General features: G+C 41.3%; 1 protein-coding gene across 2 annotated transcripts in view; it reads left to right on the top strand.

The window, feature by feature from the left end:
- Positions 1–18,165, top strand: part of LOC133121661 (thyroid hormone receptor alpha) — a 127,546-nt gene that overhangs the window by 27,577 nt on the left and 81,804 nt on the right. Inside the window, exon 1 of one of the 2 annotated variants that reach the window (XM_061231022.1) lies at positions 1,166–1,272. The exons of the other annotated variant lie outside the window; for it this stretch is intronic. The gene's annotated coding sequence lies outside the window, so the exon portion shown is untranslated. Of the gene's footprint in view, positions 1–1,165; positions 1,273–18,165 lie in introns of those variants that run through there. 2 annotated transcript variants of the gene reach the window in all.

Below are 18,165 nucleotides of genomic sequence, written 5' to 3'. Positions count from 1 at the left end.
GGGGCTAGGTAGGGGCAGCATGTTGAAGATGACATGTGTTGGATGGGAGTATTCCTTTCTTGGATCCACTGGCACAGGATAAGTAGTCAGCACTGTTCACATGTGTAGGAGGAGTCCTGCTGACAGAGCAGTGACACTGATATCTTGTACACGCTGATCTAGTGTCGGTATATGGCTCAGCACTGAAAATGTCAGTCACCTGGCCTGCCACCTGGAATATGCTGGCATACTGTTGAAAGATAATATTGCTAATACTATATTTTTTAGCTTTCTGGGTTCCACAATGTTCTGTCAATGATAGGTAGAATCAAAGCATGCGGAAACATGCCTTTGTGTCTCAGACTAGCGCTGCTCCTCTGAAGTGGAATGCAGAGTTGTTCTGAGTGTCAGACTGCTTTTTAAGCTCGGTTCCCCACTAGTCATTTCAGAGCAGAGCGCCGCTGAGGTCACATGCTTTTCCAACCTTGACACCATCTTGAGAGAAATTAATTTTGAGGTGAAACATTGAGCTTTGACTTTAGCTCATTCAGTTATAGAATTGAGCCTCTGGAAGACTCTCTGACATTTAAGCTTGGCTTGTTAAATTGACTAAGCCAAATGCATTTATGACATTTACGAAATTGTTCTTTCATATTTTCCTCTGGTTGTTCTGTTTTAATGAGCAGTTTCAGTTCTAAATCAGTTTCCAGATCCAGTCACTCACTAACCATTTTTGCAGCGTGGGAGGGAAGTAGATTTGTAATTAACAATGGAGAGACCATGCAAATGAAGGTGGTGTTAATTAGAGTAATTAGGAAAGAACATCCTTCAAAATATTCATGAACATACTCGAAATCAACAGACATTTTAAATCGGCAAAAACTGGTTTCGTTTCCCAGCACTAATCAGTTAACCTAATTCTGTCAAGAGAGGATTTATATGCTGGGGTGGGGTGGGGGGGATTTGTCCTTTCTTGCATTGTCTCAGTCTGATTTGGTTAAGGTGAGACGTTCAGCACATCTTGGCTGCAGGCATATATACTTCAGCGTGGCAGCCTCCTTGTTTCCCACAATGCTTTGCAGTAGCTAAACCTCAGACTATGTAGAAGGTTTTGGGGTGCCACGGAGGCTGCATCACGCTTGGGACGGAAGTGGTTTCACTCAGACAACAATCACGAGGACACTTTGTTCTCACGCACGTTTGCTTGTCTCTCATTCTCTTTTCTTTTTCATGTTTATCAGCTGTGTGAGTGCAGTTTTTGTTCTGGTTCAACCTGATGGCCTGAAGCAAAGGGTAAGGGTGGAATGCAGGTTTTCAGAGCATGTTCTCTGTAGCTAGGTATTGTGTAATACATTTTTTCTCTGATAATTTACTGAAGTTTGTACTGTAGTCTGGATTAGTCATCTTTAATGGCCTAGGTGCAGATTCAATAAATATTGAGGGGCATGGAGGTTGTTTAAAATAATATTATAATAAAATATTTAATCAGCCAATCATGTGGCAGCAACTAAATGCATAGAAGCATGCAGACGTGGCTCAGCTGTTGTTCAAACCAAATGTTAGAATTGGGAAGAAATGTGATCTAAGTGATTTTCACGCACAGCAGTCTCTAGAGTTTGCAGAGAATGTTGCGAAAAACAAAAAAACATCAAGTGAGAAGCAGGTCTGCAGGCAAAAACACACTGTTAATGAGCGAGATCAGGGGAGAATGGCCAGACTGGTCGAAGCTGGCAGGAAGGTCACAGTGACAGCAAATAACCACGCATTACAACAGTGATATGCAGAAGAGCGTCTCTGTGGATTGGCTACAGCAGCAGAAGACCAATAAGTAAAAAAATAGGTGTAATAAATACCTACAAAAGTGTATGTAGTAATGTATATGAAGGCATTGAATGAATTTTCCAGTCTTGTTTTGTGAAAATGTTTTGAAGGTTATATTGGGTTGTGGGAGAATGAGATCAGTGGTGTTGCTTGAGTGTTTCATTAGCATTGTGCAATGAGAACCTCTAAACTGCAGTTCAGAAAAGGCAACTGTAAAATTCATTTAATTGAGTACTGAGAACTGGTTTGAAACTTCAGTGTATAGCAGCTACGGTAGATTATACACTGCAGATGATTGGGAAAGCTCTTTGAAGATCAGATGGTGGTATCCACGTATTGCAGCTTTGCTCCCTGCAGCTGAAAACAGTGGCATGAATGGGGACCCTGCCAGTTAACTATCACTGCCCTGTTGAAAAAAACAGCTCAAGCTGGGTTTTGAAACAGATGGTAGCTGGTTGACCAGTTAAGACCAGTTCCATACTCGACATGGTTTGACGTTTGACCAACTCAATGTTTCAGAATATGTTTTGAAACAGCTAGTAGCTGGAATTTTCTGGTAGCTGGATTTTACTCCAGAGAGATACAGTTAAATAAAACAGTGTCCATGATTTTGTGAATATTCAGCCTAGAAACGTCTGATCAGCAGGAGCAGGAAACAATAAATGAACCGAAACTTAACATCTTTTCATTTCAACTGGGGAGTAAAAAATGTATGAGACACGCTTGTGTCCCACTGAAAGCGTGTTACCGTACTCTACTGGTTTGCACTTGACAGCTTGGCAAAGCGAAGTAGCTGCAAAATGGCTACTGTAAGAAGAACTGCTCTGTCTAAATGGCATTTTCAGAGGTTACAATTTCAGTGATTGTTGTTTTGTACTGCATGCAGTATGAGATGCAATTGAAAAAACTTTTCATGAATGAGTTTGTCAGGTGGGTATGGTAAGCTTTTCAATTATGTTTCTGACGACCTGTTTGCTTATAATGGTACTGTATTATTGAAAGCAGTTGGAAATGGGACACATTTATGGCACTTGTGGCTCTGAGGCTTTGTCAGTCTCACAGCTATGAACATTTAATCATTGGGGTGGTCATTATGGACTATAAATCAAATGGCTTGGCATTCGCATCTTAGTCTCCAGACTTCAAGATCCTTCAGATCCATTGGTCTGTTCTTGTGGACTGCCCCTTTCAATTCAAATCAGAAGCGGATCAAAGGATCTGAAGGGTCTTAAAAGATTTTGTTGAAAGGAATGGTCAATGATCCCCAGAGTGTGTTCATCAATCTCATGAAACACTTTTGTTGACGACTAAATGGTTGTATCCATTCGAAGGAAGTTGGGGTTTTGACACCTATCATTTTGGAAACTAAAATTGCTACAGTTTCTCTCTGAGCAATTATTTAAGTGTAAAATAATCATCTAAATACATTTTGTTCAAGCATGCTAAACATGTTAATGCATTATGTATATTTCCTGAGAATTTGGGTTGATAATGGTTAGATGCCTTGACACAGATCTCACTTCTTGTTAATTCTAGCGTAGATTCTTCTAGTGGTCGAGTTGCATATTGTTGTGTCACTGTTTCTAAAAATTATTTTAATGTTTGAGCAAGTGAATGAAAACTTTCTCTAGTGAATGAAACAGTGAATGAAAACTTTTGTGTTTTTAAAATAAACATCTTCTGCACTCTCAGGAGATCAGCAGTTTCTGAGATACTCAAACCTCCCTGTCTGGCACCAACCATTCCATGGTCAAAGTCACTTAGATCTCATTTCTTCCCCATTCTGATGCTTGATGTGAACATTAACTGAATCTTCTGGCCCATACCGGCGTGATTTTATGTATTGCACTGCTGCCAAAGATTGGCTGATTAGATAATCGTGTGAATATGTGTAAAGGTGTCCCTAATAAAGTGCTTAGTTAGTGTATGTCCACAATTACTGATCACCTACTGTTGTTCCACTGAAGTACCAAGCTGTATTTAGGCACATAGCTGCTGGGTTTTAGGCACATAGCTGCTGTAAGAGCTCATGAGGTTTTATGTGACTCTTCTCTGCTCTCTCAATTTGGCTGAGATTGGTCACAATGAGGCTTTATTGAAAAACTGATGTCACAGCCATTCTCAGCTGTAACTATAGCAGAATTATTTAATCGAATAGAAATTCTATTCAGCAAATTCTCTTCCTTAGCAGAAGATGTTTGCAGGTCAACTTGTGAAGGCCACTATTGCTGTCATTACCTTAACACTGTAAGGTACTATCACAGATCTTCGATCCCAACAATACCCAGCATCCCCAGAACAGGTCTATCTGTAGACTGATATGTACATCCGGCTGCTTTGGATGGTAGAGTTGAGACCTTTCTCAGAGGTCTGAAGCCACAGTGAGCCCATCTATGCTGGATGTCACAGAGCGATTAGGCGATTGATGTATTGATTGGGGTGCTGTTGGGTGGTGCCTGCATGCATAATGAAAGGGTCAAATCAGGTCACTTTAGCAGGTTGCAGCCCACTGAGCATGACATGGCATTTGTCTGAGTGGCGTGACCTGACTGTCACCCTGGGGCCTGGTCACCATGCATTTGAGAAGACTCTTTTTCATCCCTGTTCCTCCAGGTCATTGTGGTTAAGCAACGTCACAGAGAGAGTCAACCTCTGTTACCCTAATGCCACTTTAATGTGGGAAACCGTTTATAATGGACCTTTCTAATTGAGTGGAGTGGTGGCAATGCAGTGGCCAGTTAACCCCAAATTGAGAACTATTCCTAATGACTATTTTGGCAGACCAGGGTTGTCCTCTTGTGCACTTGCCTGGGGCAAGTAAAACCAGGTCTCTGTTCAGCCATTTGCCTGATCAGGGAAGTGAGGATTTAGGGATAATTCTCTGTTCTATTTTGTTCAAATCTCCATCTGGCCAGGCAAAGTGTAAGAGGTAAATGAATAGAGGTATGGCGTCACATTACCTCACATTAGTTGATATTGTATCTTAAGGGTGAGGCTAAACTAACTTTTTTGACCTGGCAAATGTAAAACAAATATAAAACAAATGTAAAAGAAAATGCTTTAGCATGTCATTGTCTACATTGTCTCACATCATTACCTGAGCTAACGCTAATATAATGTTAGTAACATTATATTACTTCACAAAATAACAATAACTAATCTAGCTACATGGTATGGTAACATGAGTTAGTAGTTTTTGTTTTAACCTGACCAAGAACTGCAGATAAAAATGAGCTCAATAGCTAACTGTGGCACATGTAGGTGAATGTAAAAATCTAAATTTTGATGCATTGGGGAAGGTATTGTTCCGTTAACTAAATTACGTAATGTTATTGAATCAGAAATACTTTTTTTCCAGTGAATGTATTGTCAATGTAATGACGGGCAAGCAATTCGCCATGTTGTCGTTTATGATTTTTGACTCTCTAGTGATCATAGTGACATAAGCACTATCACAAGTTGTAGCTAACTGTCACTACTATTAATGTAAATTGTTTGTTGTAGTCTCAATTACAAAACATATTGCTTACTCTAATGATTTCTACCATTGTTTCTATATATGAAACACCAGCTAATTATTGCCCTTAGTACACTAGTTATTACAGAGACTTTGTTTTGCTAATGAACTTTATATTAAAAGTAAACTTTTCCAATACTGGGTAAGTATGAGTCAGTATGACTTCTTATCAACTTGTTTGAACAAGTAAATACAGAAAAAAATCATAATGTTAAATCCTGCAGTACAGCCCTGAAAACAATGATAAGGCACCATTAACTTTGACATATGCTTTTATGATAATTGAGAGATGCAATGCTGTGTGATGAAAACAGTAAAGAAAAAAGCACTTTAACATATTACAGGGGAATTTCTCCAGGGAAGCCTGCATTCATTTATCAGTCCCTTACCAAACTAATAATATTCCAAAACAGTTTAGGCTTGACAGATAAAATGTGGTTTTCTGGAATGAGTGTTTGTCTGTGACTGAATGGCCATTTGCTTCAGAACTGATGATAGGCCATGTTTGAAAATAAGAACATTCTGTCATTTGTAAATGTATGTCACAGGTTATACTGTGCCAAACAGTTTATTAATTTGAAATTTGAATAGTCTATTGGTCTGCATTACCACATGTATAATAATAATAATAATAATAATAATAATAATAATAATAATAATAATATGTATAAAAATAATAGTACGTTTTCCTCCCACACTGTATAAAACTGAATCTGTGAAAATAATGGTCTCTTAATAAAGGAGCTTGGCACTAAAATGAAAGGATTTATCAGGAATTTCAGAGGTAATTTAACAGCAAAATGAATGATATCAGCATTTTTTTTGGTCTCAGGCTCTACCTTCTGAATATTTATGAGAGAATAAAACTTATTCTTGGATTCTTCTTGGTTTTGTATTAATGAAAAGCATTTGAATACTAATGCAAGTGATCGCTGGTCTCTCAGTTGAAGATTAAAAAAAGAAAACATTCAGCAGCCTCCTACATTCCATGGTTGGCATTCATTTCACCTTGGTAATATATTAATCCCCTGCACCAAATACATTTATTAATGCATTTTTTGGAGGGGACTTTGGGCGGCCTACAGTGATAGACGGAAATAGTGAGTGAAAATAGTTTAATGCAGCAGTCAAAAAATGAAGCAGATCCAGTCAGCCCGCTGTTACAGTATCGTCTAACGATGGCCCGATGAGCAGTTTCATGAAAGATCAGTCCAGGTGCGTTATTGCAGAAGTGCAGTCTCATTGTAGCTAATCAATTCCGGCAGGAACAGCAGTATTAAGAAACCTGCAGACATTCTTCTCTTCCCAGACAATCCTCATTCCAGTTTTCACATGGTAAACTAGCTTATTGCAAAATTGTGGTTTTCATCTACCAATAATCCCCCTAATGGGGAAAATGTGACATTTTCAAAATTATATTAATATAAATCTCAATAAGAGGCTCAGTCAGAGGCATCAACAAATACCTCTTTTTAGCCTGCATCTGTGTCCAGTTCAGTAGCAGCCTGTGAATTTGCTTCTTGGCATTCAGAAAAAGGGAATATTGTACCTTTGTAATGTGCGTTGAGTTGATATAAGAGACTTGGTTATGATAATCATGGACAGTGGCTCGTCTCGTGGTCGGTCATGTGGAAGATTTAAGTGGTTGGTGTCTATTTTTATCTGCGCCTTCTCACAGTGCTTTGTTATTAAAGACGAGATCAAATTATGCACACTTAATTGATAATATTCCAAATTCCTGCCTGCTGTGGTTCTTGCGTTGATTGCTATTCAGTAAGCCAAACAACCAGGTTCTTTTTGAAGGAAAATAAATAGTCACTGAAAACCACAAATGCCAGAAAGAACTGAATGTAAGTTGTGCTGAAGCTTTAAAATTGGCGCATGGATGTCCACAGCCACTCCCACAAATACAATGACACAGTGATTGAAGACCATTTTGATTGTAAGGAATTATTATCGGACTGCAGTTTCCAAAGACTAGCATCTGCAATCAGACAGTACCTATGTTTGAATTATAGGAGTGCTTATACTGACCGATAAAGGTGATAATGTGGTCTGTATTCAATCAGTATTTGTCCTTAACTAACTACATTTACATGGACACAATATTCTGGTTATTGCCATTATTATAAATAAGCTATTATACCGAATAAGCTGTTTACATGGCTACTAAGGAAAAAATGTTTTTTAAATATTCCTATTTATTTATATAAATGTGCGATCAATCTGCTTCTCTTTGCAGCAAGAAATGCATTCCTGCAGTTTTGCGCAGAGCGATATTGATATTTGCAATAGGCCCGCATTTGCTTGAGAGGTTGAGCCACTCAGAAAAATATTTTTTTTTCCTGTAGCGGGAAGAAACATGCAGTCGATAGATAGCCTAGTGCTGTTAAGACCTGTGACAAACCTACATTAGTAATTTTAATCATTTTTAATTTTAGTAATTTATGGTGTCCAACTGTGGTCATGTACACGGATGGTCGTATCACTAGCCTAGCTTGAACAGTTTTTATTTTATTTTACATAATGTTGATTATTACAATAAATGAAAAATACTGTTAGCAGCTTAGTTAGCAAAATATATTTTTAAAAGACTATTTAAAACCGATTTGAGCCAATAGGCCTATTGTACCACTTTGCTTGAGCAAACTGGGAAGCTTTTTAAAAGTTAGCTTAAAATCCGTGTGGCTCAACCTCTGAATTCAGCCAATGTATTCTTATCACAAGAAAATTGCTCCGCAGAACTACATGTAAACGGAATAGCTTCCATAGTTCGGTATCTCCATGATAACGTCCCCACTTACCACATCTTTAACATTGGCATGGCTAGATGTGGAGTGGTATGGATAACTTCATGTTCATGACTTTAGTGTTTAACACATTGTGACATGAGACATGCAGAATGCCTCACTGTTAAACGTATTAATAAGAAACGGTGCAGAGTGGCATTTTTATCTGCTGCTCTGTGTCTGGAATTCATATGGAAAGTGGGTCATTTCTCTCAGAGAGGAACTTGCTGGCCTGAATGTGTTTACTTTATACAATATGTTGTATGTACCGCACACATTCTAATGTTCGCGCGTGTGTTTATGTGTGCGTGTGTGTGTGCTGCACACATCAGAGTTTGGAAATAGCACCTTTCTCCTTTGAACATGAAAGGAAATTGCAGTATTACAAGGAACAGATTCAGGCACGCTGATCTGGAAGTTTGATTCCTCAACTTCCTGTTGTGATCTCAACCAGCAAAGAGCTGAGAGAGAGAGAAAGAGAGAGAGAAGTAGTAGTTGGAAGGGTCGGGGGTAGTTATATAGGGGGTTGGGGAAGGCACTCCCTTTTTTTTGTTGTCAACCGCAAATATTCTGATTCCTCCACTCTCCCGCCCGAAATGTGAGTACAGTAAGGAAACCAGGGAAAATATTTGGTGAAAAAAAGACTGCATGGATATTTGAAGAAGGATATGTGTATTTAGGTTTATTTAGGATGAGGGGTAAAGAAATAGGGTAAGAAAGAAAGAAAGAAAGATAAAAAAGCGAGAAAGAAAAAAGAAAGGCAGACCCAGACTACTGTTTAAGTTTAAACACTCTTGCAATCCACCCATATGGTCTGCAATGTATACCACTGAAAGGAGGTGAAAAATGTTCAACTGAATGTCTAATGTCTATCCTGACATTGGTTTAGTTGTCGAAGTTTCCACTTCCTTTATATACAGGACATAAAAGGAGAGGAAACCAGTTCACAATGCAAGTCATTCAGTTCAGTAGATGAAAAATTGAAAAGAAATGGTGCGCACACAAAACATGTGTGCCCCCATACACACACACACACAAACGCATGCATGCACACGTGCACACCCTTACACAGACATACATGCAAAAACACAAGCACACTAATATACACAGACATAGACACATGCACACCCTTACAAATATACATGCACAAACACGTGAACTTGCACATACATACACACAGGCATGCACATATAGTATATGCAGACTAAACGTGTGTTGCACAATCCATGGTAGCCACTCCTAGCACACCCCTGAACACCACTAATAGTGATGTTAGCATACCAGTGAAGTTCTAGCACAGCAGTGATCAGCACTGACACTCTTAACATGCAGGTGAACAGCACTGATAGTGTTAGCACACCAGTGGACAACATTCCAGAGCAGGGTATGAGACTAATCTGATGTATCAGCACTCTTGCACACCGTTGCATTGCACTGATTCTCCAATTAGGAGCCCCTACTCCTTAAAAAAGCTCATTTTAACCGTCGATGGTGAACCAAGATGAGACAGGGAACCTAAACCTGCCTATTCTGAAACTGATTGTATATGAAACAGCAGTATCCTTTCTGTCTGACCCGCAACAGAACCCCTCCCCCTACCCTTCCCCCATGTGCCTTTATTAGCAGTATATCTCCCTCCCTTTCCACACTTTTCGATTAGTCTTAAATGCCGAGGGAGCCATAAAACAGTACCGCGCTGAGAAAAACAGCTCAAGGTAGGTTTTGAAACTTCTGGTAGCTGGTTGACCTGCTCAGACCAGCTCCATACTCGACACGGTTTAACCGGCAAAAGCTATGTTTTGAAACAGCTGGTAGCTGGTCATAGCTGTATTTTGCACCAGGGTAAGTAAGGCAGAGTTTGGCAAAGCCAGAGGTAGATCGTAGAGCTTGCGCTGGTAGATCGAGGTTACCCGGGAGCCGAGCACACAGCAACGAGGTGGCGAGGCATCCATCCGCTCGCACAACAGTGCCTGCCACAAACCACCAAAGTGTTTTGGGCTGATCCGGGCACTCGCCCCCTTTCCTGCCGTGCAACCTCTTTCATTTGGGCCGACCTTCGACTCCCCCCCCGGCAGACCCACTTTCGGGCATCTCACGTTCTCCCTTTGTTGTCCCAGGACGACCAGTACAGTTAATCACCCCCCATCAGATGTTCCCGGTAAACATTCCCTGCGTGTGTGTGTGTTTTTCTGCGCTCGTTTTTGTTTTGTGTGTGTGTGTGGCACGGCGGTTTCATGTGTTAATAACGGCAGTCAAAATGTGTTTATGTGGGAGCTTTGGGGGCCAGGGGTGGGGAATCGAGGGGTTGGTTCAAGTTTATTGTCATTCTTCTCATTACAAGCGTAAGAAAAGGATGAAATTTAGTGCCCCCGGAAACCACACTGCAATATAAAAAACACATTAATTAGAAGGGGAACCATAAAAACAACAATAAAAGACACAATAAATATTAGATATAAAACATAATGGATGCACAGTACATGTAATCAGTCGCCCTTGCCTGCCATAGCCGGGCGTGGTCTCGGTAGCTGGGGCCCAGGATTGGCCTGAAGCGCGAAGCCTGCCTTAGCTGCAACGCTAACTCTCGCAGGCCTGATGCACCCAGAACAGGAGCAACCGCCACGCACATAAGAAGGCAGCACACAGCGGTGGGGGCTGTGTTTCACAGAACATACTGTACTCAGCAGGCACAGCAGCGCGCTATAAATAGAAGGCGCTGATAAAGGAGAGAAACGGGGCTTGGGGCACCTCGTCGGGCAGGTTTTTCGTTTGAGTCAGAGTTGGATTCCAGCGCGCTCTGTTTGTGTACATGTGAAGCTCCGGGCGAGACCGGTGTGATCGGTCTGCGTTTGCGAAACGGCATTTGATCTTGTAGGTTTTTTTTTTTTTTTTCGGTTTTTTTTTTTTCTGTTGCAACTGTAGCAGAATCGCCTCGTTGACCCCACCAGCCCCCACCGGCCTGGTCCGCAAGCTCCTCGCGAGATGCGTAATCGAGGAGGGAAGCTTAGAGGGGAAAGCCCGTGGTGAAGGCGTTGGTGGCTGTTGGGTTTCTGCGACGCCCCTGTGTTTTTTTTAAAAGGCGAGCAAGCGATGGTGGAGCGGTGGTGGAAGAGCTGGTGAGATGCTCCCCCAAAAGCACTGAGGAGTGAATGAAGGGAGAAACCCCGGGGAAAGTTTGGGTCGGGAAGACAATGGGAGGGTGGTCGCTGGAGTGGTGGGGCCAGGGCACAATCGCTCGACGCTTTCCTTTCCTTTTTCGCCACTTCTGGCCTAGCACACTATTCGTTGGAGAGGACCAGACCCTTGGCCGAAATCCAGACCCCTTTGACTGCGTTGTAATCCCATTGCACAATCTTCTTTTCCTCTCTTTTAGTCCCCCCTCTTTCTCCCTCACTCCCTCTACTGAGATGTTGTTTTTCAGGTGATGAATGGTTCTAGGACACACGCATGTGCACAAACACCCACACATATATGTGCATGCACACACACGCACATTCCAGAAAAACAACCCGACGCGCGCACACACACACACATACACTAACATACGTTCGACAAAAACAATTAAATCCGCACACACACACACACACACACACATATCTACAGACCTCTGCACTTTTTCTCAAGCCCGGCAGGCTTTTTTGGCTCACCGTAGCGTTCTCTGTGTTCCCCTCAGGAATTTTGGCCCAGGTTCAAAAATCCTAAATCAACCGCAGCCTGAGCACCCAGGGCCCCTCTACGGCTGTCACCCCACATGTCGACCGGTGCGGTGGGGGGACGGGGACGGGTGGGGGGTGGGATCGGGGGGGGGTGGGGGGTGGGATCGGGGGGGGCGAGGGGGTTGTGTGGAAGGGGTGCAACAGGGGCGGGATATGGCTGAAGGGGGGTGGTCCATCACAACCAACCAAACTCACAGAGACCAGCTACGACCCACCACTCCTCGGAAAAAGGGCCCTGGCCAGCGTTCTCGCTTTTACGGACTTTTAGCCGATCCATCTATCTTCTGGCCGACAATCGCTCCTTTCACCTTTCCACTCATGCGTCTTCCCCCTATTCGTTCTCTGTCTCTTGTCAGTGTGTCTCCCCCCGGCGTCCCCTCAGCTAACCCTTAGCCAGGGGCTCCCACGAGGGTTCGTCTTTGCCTGCTGCGCCCTCCGACCTTTCTGTGCCTCGCTCTCCGTCTTCAGCCGAGGAGGAGAGAGGCGGCAAAAAAAAAAACCAGGAAGAAAAACCCGAATGGAAAAATTTGTTACGCAGATGTCGTCCGAGGTCTCCTACTTTTTTTCTCCTTGCTCCCCCCCCCAGCCACCCCCCACCCTCCTCACCTCCCCGCCTAGCTTTCTTTCTGCTCCCACCTCTCCGTGACCTTCTCCGTTACCATTTCAATTTCTTTTCCCTCTTTTCCCTCCATCTGTCTTGTGCTCACCTCCTCTCTTTTTCCAGTGAGACAAGAACCCCATTCTTGGGGATACTGTGTAAACTAATGAAAGATTGAAGAAGGAAAAGGTGCATATAAGCTTGCGTGCATATAAGCTTGCCAGGATTTTTATTTTTCCATACTCCATGGATACAATTTCAGCGCATATTTAGATTTCTACAGTTGTTCCAGAATTACATCAGAAAAACAGACCTTAGAAATAGCCAGAGTTTGAGAGCTGCCAAAAACAAATCAAAGGTTAAACTTGTTCCAGATTGAAAAATTGAATGTAAATACATTCATTTGAGACATAGATGAACAGAAGAAAAGAACCCATCTATAATTTTATATAATTGGCACATGCACTCATTTTAAATGCATCATTTTAACCACATATGTTTCTATTGTCAGTTTCTTCAGTTTCAAGTTATATATATTTTTACATTTTACTACACACTCATATTAATTAAATTTCATTATAGACACTAAATGTTTCTTTCACCAAATAGGAGAGTGTCGTCCATTCATCTTTCAGTAATTACTCAGAGTATTCAGCTGGCATCTGTCATTTATATTTTCTTTTTAGGACTGATATTACAAGCTCCGACAGGTAAATTAATGTTTGTAATATCTGTAAATGACATAGCTCTTTAACTCATTTCTTGCAAAGCTTCCAAACCGGGATTTTGGAACGAAAAAAGTCAACAATGCTTTGCCTTCCAGCTGGCGCCTCTGTGGATCAGTACAGTATGTGCTGCTGTTGGAATATTTGTGCGGGGCAAGTACATAGCTTGTGCCTTGGACCACATTCATTGGAATTTCCTCATAACATAGTGGGCTGTGCCCATTGTGTGGAAAAGTTGATGCTTTCATTTTCTTTTGCAGACTGCCTTACCTTGTTGCGAGTGTCTGTTCAGTTGAAATATTCTGAAGTACTGATTTGGTTAGACCCATTCAGTCTGGTGCAAAATAACAGTGCTGAAAAAAGTACATTTCTACATAGAAACTATTAAAAAAACTTTACTTGTGCTTAATTGATTAATGGTTAAAGTCTTTAGAATGAAAGACTTAATTAGTTATTTATGTGTATTGCAAGAGTATAAGAAATGCACAAAAGTTTCACAGTGGGCTCCAGAATTATGGCACCCTTAATATAATTGGAGAAAAAAGGCTGCATATAAAAAACAAGATTGATAATGATGCATGTTTTCTGTTGAAACAGGCGGTTTTAGTTTTAGTAATTTAGTCATTTTAGTAATCAGATTCTATCTGAAAACCACAGCCTAACAATTAATTGTGTTGTAAATAAAATCAAACAGTGAAAAAAGTGAAATTGGCAAAACTATATTACTTTATTTTGTTAATAAGTTTTTTGTTTGTTAATAATCAGTCTAAAATATATTGTGCCATTCTATAATTTCCTCTTTCACTAGAGTATGAAAATGAGGTAACGAGCATGCAAAATCCCTTTGTCAACCATCAGCACGGGAAAAGCCAAATAATTGACAATTATAAAAAATATTATATAATTGCAATAATATAAACGTGTAAAACATACAGAATGGTTGCAAACTTGCCAGGAAGACGATGCAAGTGCATATTATCCCAGACAGTAAAGAAGATGGTGAGTAACCCAAGTTTCAGAACTGCATCAACATGTTTGGCGGCAAAATGGAATGCATACAAGGAGAAGCACCTCATACCTACTGTCACTATTTAAGATCAATGGTACAATGAATTGAATGAAGTACCAGGAAATCTTGGCAAAAAATCTGATCGCCTCTGCAAGGAGTCTTGTTCGCAGGTAGATCCAGCAGGACAATGACTCCAAGCATACATCAAAATCCACACAGAATTGGTTGAGTAAAAACAGCAACCATGTTCTGCAATGGCCATCTCGTGGAAAAGACTCATAGCTGTCACCTTTGCTATGGGTGTTTGCACAAAGTATTAAACTTACTAATATTGCGGAGTCTGTTTTTGGAGGAAATTTTAATTGAAAAATGTTAAATGTTTGGTTGATTCCATTGAATCATTCATAAAGTGTAATACCTTACGCATATTATAAATAAATAAATAATTATATTCTTAAGAATATTATTCAGAATATTTAATTCTGGAGCCCACTGTATATCTTCGGGATTAGCATTTTTCAGATTTATGTATAAAACTGCTCATTTTCAACCAAGATATTTTCAGTGCTTATTTGAACCGTTTTAGGATACTGTTAGTAAAATAAACCCCAGTCTTGAAGAATTTTGTCCAGAGTATGGTAACCACAAGCAGTGTATTTCAGGTTCAGTGTAATGAGTAAGAAGGTTTACTTTATGCACTTCCTTTTTACTTTCACCAGCTCAAGATCAGTGAGTTCACTGAACTTCTCTTTTCTTTTCCTCACCTGCTTTTAACTGCACTCTGTCCTGATACAGAGTGCAATAATGCATAACTGAACTGAACAAAAGAACAACATTGCTTGCGTACTACAGTACATCTCAACTTTGGACCCATTATAAAGAGAACCAAGCTGACTGTAGTTGAGCATTTAACATGAGCTCAATACAGGTCTCTCCTCAAGCAGAACAAACACCAATAGAATATTAATGTATTGTCACAGAATTGTATAACAGTCACTGCAGCTACACCTGTTGTCAATGTAAAAATTTGTCTTGTAGTTTAGCATAGTTTTATATGTGCGTATTGATACTTTTTCATATAAACTTCCATATAGTGAAAAAATAAAAAAACAGTCTGCAAGAAATGCATTTGCACCAGTTTCAATTTATTAGATGAGGTTAATTGTTAACAGTGAAAGTTGTTTTCTACCTCAAAGTTGAACCCAAAAGTTCAGTTCTCTTAAAGTTCTCAAAAACATAATTCTCATCTTATCTTTCTGCAAACATAGCAATAGTTTGCTTTATCTCCCACACGGCAATGAGAATAGTGTAGGATATTGTTGTGCGCTCATAGAGCATAGAGCAAATGTAGTAATTTATGCCCTCGCAACTGCTTACTGCATGATTTTCTTGGGTGGGGCGCGTGGGGTGGATTTGACCTCCGGCAGTGTGAGGGAGCGGCAGGCCCTAGGGCTCTGTGCTCTGATAGGCTGTAATGTGATGTCCTCAGCTGTCTCCTGTCCATTCCCAGTGAGCCTGTCACAGTCACCCTTGTCCTTTTATTTCAGAGGTGTCTGTTTACTCATCCAATCCGGTGTCCGGTTGCTACCGTGCAGCACCAGTGTTCCCCTCCCTCTACTAACAGCACCTCGCCCCCCCCCCCCCTCCTCAGTTGGTTGGCTGTACTTCACAGATGCGGTTTGGATCGCTTAGCATCCTGTCATCCCCCTGTAAAAAGAACAAAACAGTGTAACACCAGGCTTGTAATTCGCTTTGACCCAGTTCCCATTGGTGAGATATGGGCCTTGCTTTGCGCTTAGCTTTTACAGCATCACATAAATACTTCCATAAACAGCACGCGTAAGCATTAAAAGAATTCGGCTGAGTCAGTGCTTGAGTGGCGGCCCTGCAAGTGCACGCAGAGGGAAAGGCAAGCCGGAGTCTGCATATTCTCGTAAACACCCCGAAGTCGAGTTTCCGCCCATCCCAACGGCCCTTCGTCAGGGGACAGCATAGTTGTCCCTTCGCCGTGCCTGGTCTATGCGCCGGACGTAGGGAATCGCGAGGCGAGTTTTCCCTGCGGCACCGCGGTCGGAGTTGGACAGCCGCCGTGGGTGCTCGGCCAAAGCTAACCCGCAGACTTTTACATCTTGTTGCCTTGGCTGAAACTCGACTGAAATACGACTATTTTAACCACATTAATGCCGGATTTAAAACGAAAGTACGTTGCGGTCACAGATGTTCTTTCCCAGATCAACATCTGTGTTAGTCTGAACAATACAAAAGTGTGATATCACCAAGAAGCCAGAGGCCCATTCATAATCAGTAAGTGTAATGCTAATCTAACAAACCAACATCTGGTTCATAACAAAATACTCATTTTTAATGAGCTATAGAAAAAGGAAATCCAAAGAATGATTAGCTAAAGAGTGTCAGAGGAGCCAAATACTTTCCTCTGCACCATTTTAATTTGAAATAGTTCATTTAAAACAGTGGGGTTTAGTAATGATCCTGAACATCCATATTTTGAATGGTAGCGATGCCTTTACAACCTGCAACTCTTACAACGACAGTGCACCGACAATGAACAAACACCTGATTTTGAATGAAGATCGGAAACTTCTGGACGTCCTGTAGGAACCAGTGTTTTTAAGATGCCTATGTTTGAATTCAGTACTTTTGATATTACATTCCCTAGTAATGAGCAATCAGCATGACCTGTTTTTTTTGCAGGCATACCCAGAGAAACAATCAAGTACTCTTAAAAATCAGAGACACTTTGTTAGACTATTGCAGGTGTAACCCGGCATGGCAGCTGAAGCTATATCCTAAACAAACTGATTAATGTGCAGAGAAATGTTGAGTGCCAAGACATTTTGAGTGCCATTTTGAGACCGGCCATGCGCCGTGCCCATTTCCCCACCCCTTCATTCCAGCTGGACCAGTGGTGGGTGGCACTCACAGTTGGCACTGGGATTGGTCTCTTGGCCTGCCAGGGATATAAACACAGTACAGTAGTACTGGTGTTGTTCCCACCGTGCCACATCGCACGTGGTTCAAGTGGGGCCTAGTAATCATTGACAAGCTCTGGTTTTGATTAACTGCCACTGGCTGCTATGGTTACTGAGAAATCGGCTTTCTGATTTCCCTTATTAGCCCTGACAGGTCGATGGCATTGCATCCAGACCTGGTTCAGATGCATATTTGTTGATCTTGCCTGGTGCATTCAGACGCTTTGAGAGTACTTCATAGATATCAGTACACCAGGCAAGCTCAGTAAAGTGTAGAACGTATTTGAATCCAAAACAATGTATTTGATCCAGGTCTGATAGCATCACAATATTCATTCCCACACCACTGACAGACATTTGTAATTTCTGATGCTACCAGACAAACTGGAATCCTCTCAGGATAATACTGTTTCCTTCATCACCACATTTCCATATTTTTACTTAGCTGGATTTGTTTACCGCTCCATACAATTACGCAAATGAATGTAATGATATTTAATTTAATAACGTCGTTGTAATCTGCCAGTGCATGATACGGCATCAGAAGTAACTTTGCCAGATGTCTTCGCAATCAATATTGTTTGGCCCGTTACCCGTTCTTTCCAAAAATCATGTTCTCATGGTCCCATGAAAAGGGTTCATGCCAGTACACCGCTGACCCCATTAGGTTTTAAAGAGCTCTATCACATCATTAGGTTTTAAAGAGCTCTATCACATGCTTTTAGTGTCAAAAATGATGGTACAAGTCCATAAAGGGATCTATAAAGGCCACAAAATAAAAAGTGAACCACGAGAAAGAAAAAAACAACTATAAATGAGGACACAGTCAGGAGAAGCATGAAATGACTTTACACGCTTACGGTGAGCTCAGAAGGCAATATTTTCAGACGTTTAGCAATTTTCTGGGCGTCATCACACGCGGCCATCGAGACAGACTGTGCGTTGTGCTATAATTATAATATTGCATGCCAGTGACGGGATTCGCACTTGGGTTGCGTGCGCCAGGATTTGTGTCAGACTC

The sequence above is a fragment of the Conger conger genome, chromosome 2, assembly GCF_963514075.1.
Source record: "Conger conger chromosome 2, fConCon1.1, whole genome shotgun sequence".
Classification (NCBI taxonomy): domain Eukaryota; kingdom Metazoa; phylum Chordata; class Actinopteri; order Anguilliformes; family Congridae; genus Conger; species Conger conger.
This window is presented reverse-complemented; position numbering and strand designations above follow the sequence as displayed.